Raw genomic sequence first — 7,038 nt, 5'->3', positions numbered from 1 at the left:
GTTCTACGTTGAACCAAGCTTGTTCCCACGCCAGTGGCTTCATAATGGTTCAGTGTAAGTGTTAATTCCGCCTGTGGCGCTTAGTTATTATTTGTGCATTGTTGGGTTGCTGGCTTCCCTGTCAGAACTGTGCTGTCACTATATTTTGTTCTTTATACTCTGTGGGCGCAGCTGACCACACATATGCAGGACCAAGCACTGAAGCAAGCGCTTCATCTCTGGAACCTGGCACGGCAGGGGTGGCCGCAACACTGTCAGCGAGTGCTGATCTGTCACCAGGAGTTCCGTTCAGCAGTTCGCCTCTTTCTTGTGAAGGTTAGCAATTTTACAACGCTTTCGCAATATTGCGCACTTTTTGGTGCTACAGGATTACATGCAGCTATGACTAAACCCGACGTAGCAACTTATTGCTCTTCCGTCGACTCTGTACGTTGCAGGATCTTTCACCAGCCCCATCAATGAAAGGCGGCCACTGCAGAAACTTCGAGCCAAGCTCAGGCAGCTGCGTAACCGCAACAAGAGGCTGCAAGGACTGCTGCTTCAGCGCCGTCGCATGAAGACCACTGCCGAATTCGTAGATAGTCTGCGTGAGCATTTAACACCAGCTGTTGCTGCTTTTGTTGAAGCTCAGTTAAAGATGCACAATGTCAGCAGGTTTGGCCGTCGATGGTGCAGCCAAAACAAAACCTTTGCTTTAGGTTTATACTTCCACAGCCCAAAAGGTTAGATATTGCAGGAAACTCTTAAAACTTCCATCTGTTAGGTCACTGCAGCTGCGGCTTGCACGCGTGCCATTGAGGGTTGGATTTTATCCTGATGTTTTTGATTTGATCGAGAAACGGGCAGAGTCTTTTCCACGGCAAGACAAGGCTTGCACCATAATTTTTGATGAAATGCATGTTTCAAAGGAGCTGTCGTACAATCCAGTGCCGGACAGATTTGAAGGCCTTGAAGAGTACAGTGCAGCACAAGGTCCAAATCTTGCAAACAAGGCGCTTGTGTTCATGGCCAAAGGAATATGTACGCTGTGGAAGCAGCCTCTTGGCTACTTCTTTGCAGATAAGGCAGCGCCTGCAACTGTTCTGTATGACCTCCTCTTCAAATGCCACAAAATGTTGGTTGGAGCTGGATTGCAGCCTGTGGCTGTGGTTTGTGATCAGGGGAACCAAAATGTTTCTCTGTTTTCGAAACTTGTGACCCCTGAAAAGCCGTACTTAAGTGTGAGTGGTGAACCGCTTTTCTTTATTTTTGATCCACCGCATTTGCTCAAGTGCTTGCGCAATATGCTCTTCAAGTATGACTTCAGGGTAGGCAGTGACACAATTAAAAGCTCGTACATACGACAGGCTTATGAGAAGGATCGAGAAATGCAAATTCGGTCCATCCCAAAGTTGAGTGCCCGGCACTTTTATTTAACTTTTGCTTCGAAGATGTCTGTGAAACTCGCAGCACAGGTATTCAGCAATCATTGCGCTGCTGCATTGTGCACATTGGTAACATTCCAACAGTTGCCATCAGAGGCTATCCACACAGCCAGATTTGTTGAGAGGATCGATAGACTCTTTGACAGTCTAAATACTTCACAGAAGCGGGGAAAGTCTCCGTATGCATCTGCAATTTGTGCAGGATCTGTGCATGAAGAGTTTTTGGAAGAGTGTATTGCAGTTTTCGAAAACATCGAAGTTCTAGGCTGTGCGCGGCAGCCTCTTTGCATCCGTGGCTTCTGCCAAACTATGAGGGCTGTGCTGCTGTTATGGAACCACCTGGCCTCTCGCTATGGTTTGACATACCTCCTTACCAGGCACCTGAACCAGGATGCACTTGAAAACACCTTTGCTATTGTTAGGTCGAAATCTGGATCGAACAGCAACTCGTCTTGCCGGCAGTTTCAAGCAGCATTTAGGCATCTTTTAGTTAGCAACCTTTTCAAACTGTCGGAAAGCAGCAACTGTGCTGGAGACATGTCTAGCCTTCTAGCCACTCTCCCAGTTTGTTTATCTAAGTCTGCTCCTTCTCTCTGTACATCTACCTTGCCTTGCCCGCGAATCTTCCTTTTCCTCAACGCTCACGACTGCGACTCACGACCAACGATTCAACGCATGCTGTTGTAGCGAGCCCGCCAGTCACGCAGTCCTGCTTGTGTTTTAGTTTATGCGCACAGTGAGCTTCTAGGCACACCAATCGCCATGCCTCTGGTTTCGTGCGTTGTTGACTTTTGCCTCAGCAAGTCCGACACCGAAGAGGCGTTACATAAATTTTCTCGGGATGCCGCGCAGAAACAAGCCTGGATAGATTTTGTGCATGCAGCTGGGCGCCACTATTGGACTCCGAGCAAGTATACAGTGTTATGTGCTCGCTACACTTTGACAACAGCAGCTACGAATGCAACCTGCCATACCTCGCCGGATTCGGCATTCGAGCAAAACGTTTCCTGAGCCCTGGCGCCATGCCAGCGTTGTACTACCTCGCAGCAGCGCAGCGTCTTCTCGCTGCGGAGGGCTGACAGAGCGGACCAAGAGTGCCAAAGCATCAGGTGTGTATCGCATGCTTTCTCAATGATGTCTGTTGGTGTGCATGTTCGTGCTGCAGCGCCAGCTTGTGCAAAATTTTTGCGCAGTGCGTCGTCGATGGTGTCAGCGGGGTTCCTGACTCCTGTGAGTACGCGGGCTTAGGCGAGACTCCAGACTTCTCGTCTTCGAGCACAGGTTGGCATTTTTCGATGATCTGGTTTACTTGGGTTTTCTCATGGTGCCGGAAATTGACGTTTTGGTTGGCTGCTTATCTAAAGATCACAGTAGCCCCGAAAACGCACAAAAAGGACGCAAAATAAATGGTACTGGAACCTGGTGTGAACGCCGCAACTTGACTAGAGCTTCGTATGAAGATGACCTCGCTGTTTCTACCTCTGCCCAACCACCGGCTTCCGCTATTGTGCTGTGCACGGAACGCCGCCGCAAGCTCTACGGTTAAATAAAATGAACCGCCCTCGAGCCCAAAAATCGGTTTTCCTCTCTCCCTCTCTCCCAAGCGTATTTTGGTAATACAGGTAGCAGGTGGTAATAAGGAGCTTAGCACTGCAATACATTCATGCAGCAGAAATTGCTCCTGACATTGTAAGCATTGTTACTGAGCTACTGTATGGTTAGTCTCCAGCACTTCTAAGTGGGTGCAATAGGAATGAATGACTGAGAGGAATTATGATAGAAAGAGTGGTGCCGGACCTTAGTTTTGAAAGTGCAGTGCCTAAGGGCAAAAGAAATAAGCCAGAAACCCGGGCAGAAACCTCTACCTTCTCAATATTGTACAGCAAAACACATGGACGCCTTGGAGCACTGTTGGGAGTGGCTTGGCGTACTAGGAAGCTTATTAGTCGTGTAGCGCTACTTTCATTTTGTGCACTTCATAGACTAATTTTTGACTACCAAAGTGCAGAGTTGGACATTATGTCTGTGCGATGCACTCCAGTATAGATCTAGGAGGTTTTTGCTCATTATATTTGAAGCACACCAATTGCCATACCTGCAGTTTCCTTCCTTGTTGACTTATAACATAGCAAGACAGGCATTTAAGCAGCCTAAATTTGTACAAGTTTCCTGAAATGAACCGCAGTGTTGTTGGAATACCAGCATTGGGTGCTCACTGTGAAACTTAAAATGATGCTGTACAAGATGAGAAAGGCAGAGTAAAATTTTGTGTGAGGAATGGTGTTATAAATCAGGTGAAAACATTGTCACTTAAGGCGTTCAGGCATCAATAAAAACAGCCTTGACTCAAAATGGAAGGAAATGAATACAAAACTAGTATGCGGTCAACTGAAACAGAAGTAAAGAACTTTAAACAGAGTCAGAAAGGAAGGCTGTGGGCTTGCATAGGAAATAGAAAAGGAAAATTGGGAAAGAATCATTCCATGATAATTCAGGATGCTGAGCCCTACTGTTTCAAATGGCAATTGCAGCTATAGAAAGATAACTAATTAAGGAAATTGAGGGTAATTTAAGAAAACAAATGGTCTATCCTCCTAGGATGTGGCAGTAGTCATCCAGAATTGATACATGTACAGGCTTCAGAAGTAATGAAAGTAATGTGAAACGTCCATCGTTGGCACTATCCAGAGACAGTTGCAAGGTTGTCCGCTTAAAAGCAGTGCAATGACCTAGTGATACAAGATCAGGATTCAGATTTGGGATAACTTAAACAGTAGCGAGATTTCTACCTGAAATAAAAGTTACACAGATTGATTAGCTTAGAATTAAAAAAAATACAAAGCATATTGGCATCCACTACAACCCTGTTTCAGTGAAGGCCCTCGGAAACCATTGATTCATCCATTGTTTGCTTGTACATATCAAATCTTGATACATGGGTTTTAGGGCAAGCACTTGACAAAGAGCCTGTATGACTGTCTAGCATAAGTTTGTCATGGCCTATCTGTATAAATGCCTGTTTGTGTACTCTGAAGCCTTGCCATTAGTTTTCATGCACAATTTTGTTCATTTTATTTCAATTTTAGCACTTACCCTTGGCCAAGCGGCACCGCTTCTCACAGTGCCAGAAAAACCTACACCTACCAAGTCTGATGCACAGGTTCAGGCACAGCCCCAGTGGCATGGAAAGCTATGCACGTGGCATTTATGCCTAAAACGAAAAGTGTTGGTGTGCAAACAGGGCATGCAACACAGGAAGCTGGTATCTGTGCAAAGGAGTACTTGTCTCCTTTTTCAAAAATAAGAAACATATTGTAATGCGTGCATTGCGATTTTCAAAGCAGTTGGTGCTGTTAATCTCTGTAACCGCAGCACTAATTATACATTATTGTGCCATTACATGTGATTTTCTATCGTAACATTCTTTTCTTTCTTGGAAAGAGTACTAAAGATGTAGTCATTAGCCCGGCTGCTGACCCAAAATACAAAGGTTCGATCCGGGCCTCAGCAGTCGCATTTCGATGTAGGCGAGATGCTAGAGGCCCATGTACTTTTTCGATGTAGGCGAGATGCTAGAGGCCCATGTACTTTGCGATGTCGGTGCACATTAAGCAACCCCAGATGGTTGACATTTTCTGGAGTCCTCCACTACGGCGTTCTTTATAGCCTGAGTCCTTCTGGGACGTCCATAAACCAAACCAGCAAGCACACTACCTGTAACAATTATGTGAATTGTTTGTTGAGCAGCACTCTTCTCTGAGAGAAATGTCAAGGTGGTTTACTGTTGGCGAGCCAGACATAAGTTTCTTTTAAAGTAGCTGTAAGTGAGCTAGTTATTCAGTTGACCATTACCAGGGAGCAGCCTCAGCAATAAAAGTTCAATGTTTTCCAGCAGTTGGAAACCATTGTACTATGCCTCAAGAAGGAGAAATCATATGCTTTTGTGGTGTAAACCTACAAGTATGCACACAATAGGCTGGTTTTTTTGCACTGAACAGTCGAGGTACACCAATGCAATGCATCTCTGATACTAGACACACGCACAGCTCATCTGTGGTACAACTCTGCCTTTCTGGCCGATTACTTTCGCAGTGTTTGCAATTGCACGTTGCTCTTAATTCTCCTCCCAATTGCAGAATCTCAGACAGACCTCACAGTTTCTGATATTATGCTGCAAGAGAACACAGCTCCGAGGTGTTCGTCGTCAAACTGGGACGGTTTGTCTGCATCATTTGAAGAGAATCCTCATGACAGCGCTTACCAAGTTTGGACACCTCAGCAGCGTAAGTGTATTAATAAGCAAGGCATAGGCACACATAAAAGCTCAGCAGCATGTAGGCATCTTCGTTAATGGCCAAATTTGCTTCAGTAGAACCTGTGTGTAACATCAACATGCAATTATTTTTGTAGTAGCACCTGATGGTGATCATTCTTTAGAGTTTATGGTAGTTGTACATTGAGCATATTGTTTGATTATTTATATGACAGTACTAAACTGCCTGCAGCTCTTCCCCTGAACCATCACCACCTCGGAGGTTCATTGTTTATGAAGACTGCTTGCTGCAACCCACCAATCTCTGCAGGAAGTGCCATCACCCAGCACAATCTTCACTGAAGGTGTGTAACTGAGTCTCACTTATCCATTGCAGCGGTTGCAGTAATCTTTTCTCAGTTGATGATAGTAATAAGCTAAATATGCTGTTTTATATCTTCCTACCATCATTAATTGTTTAACCTTGCCTGTGTGTGTTTTTCTAGGTCATCGGCTCTCTTGTTGTGGTGACAACGTGTCCAAATATGCCCAGCACAAAGTGGTATAGCCAGCCAACACAGGGGCGGATTGGACATGACAACGTGCTTCTGGCCGCTGCCATTTTGTTCGCAAGATGCAGCCCAACAGAGCCCCTGCGACTCGTGGAGAATGCCGGCATTTGCTCCTTTTCAAAGTGCACATACGACAGAATCCAAAAGGACATCTTGTTCCCAGCTGAGTATAAGGTTTGCATGATTAAGGGGGGAGCCTGGTCTTAAAAACAAAATTTTATTAATGTAGTAATAATTATGAAATCTTCAGGAAACATGTATTTTTGCATGCTGATTCTAAATATGTAATTTAATTTCATGTAAAACAATTTCTTGGGCACTTATATAATTTTTATGCAGTTATTTTGCAAAGAGTGTGGAAGAAAATTTTCCATAGGAAAATCGCTGAAATGTTTGCCATTAGGTCTTCTTGATACTAAGGAATGCAATAAGGGTAAAATTATCATCCTGGCTAATATAGAACTTGAGTTATAGGGTATTGAAGCTGCCACTTCAGAAATGAGAGTACATACTTTTCTTCGCATTTCTGAAGCAACAATTTGAAAACCCTATAACTTAAGTTCTATGATAGGCAGGAAGACAATTTTACCCTTATTGCATTCCATAGTATCAAGAAAACCCAATGGCATACATATCAGCAAGTTTCCCACAGCAAATTTTTTTCAAAGCTCTTCACAAGATACATTCATAAAAATTACATAAGTGCTCAAGCAATAGTTTTGCATGATAATAAATGTAATATTTAGAATCGCACACAAAAATACATGTTCCCTGAAGGTTTCTAAACTGT

At 44.2% G+C, this 7,038-nt stretch overlaps 1 long non-coding RNA gene across 2 annotated transcripts; it reads left to right on the top strand.

The window, feature by feature from the left end:
* The first annotated feature begins 563 nt into the window (after window positions 1–563).
* Window positions 564–6,602, top strand: LOC144112846 (uncharacterized). 2 transcript variants are annotated; one of them, XR_013310495.1, is made up of 5 exons: window positions 564–2,533; window positions 2,618–2,705; window positions 5,561–5,707; window positions 5,930–6,041; window positions 6,183–6,602. It is a non-coding gene; the product is annotated as an uncharacterized LOC144112846 (long non-coding RNA). The 2 variants fall into 2 exon arrangements; XR_013310496.1 differs by having other exon boundaries at window positions 5,913–6,041.
* The last annotated feature ends 436 nt before the right edge of the window (window positions 6,603–7,038 follow it).

The sequence above is a fragment of the Amblyomma americanum genome, chromosome 1 (genome assembly GCF_052857255.1).
Source record: "Amblyomma americanum isolate KBUSLIRL-KWMA chromosome 1, ASM5285725v1, whole genome shotgun sequence".
NCBI classification, from domain to species: domain Eukaryota; kingdom Metazoa; phylum Arthropoda; class Arachnida; order Ixodida; family Ixodidae; genus Amblyomma; species Amblyomma americanum.
The sequence above is the reverse complement of the archived record's forward strand: the minus strand, read 5'-3'. Positions and strand labels throughout refer to the sequence as shown.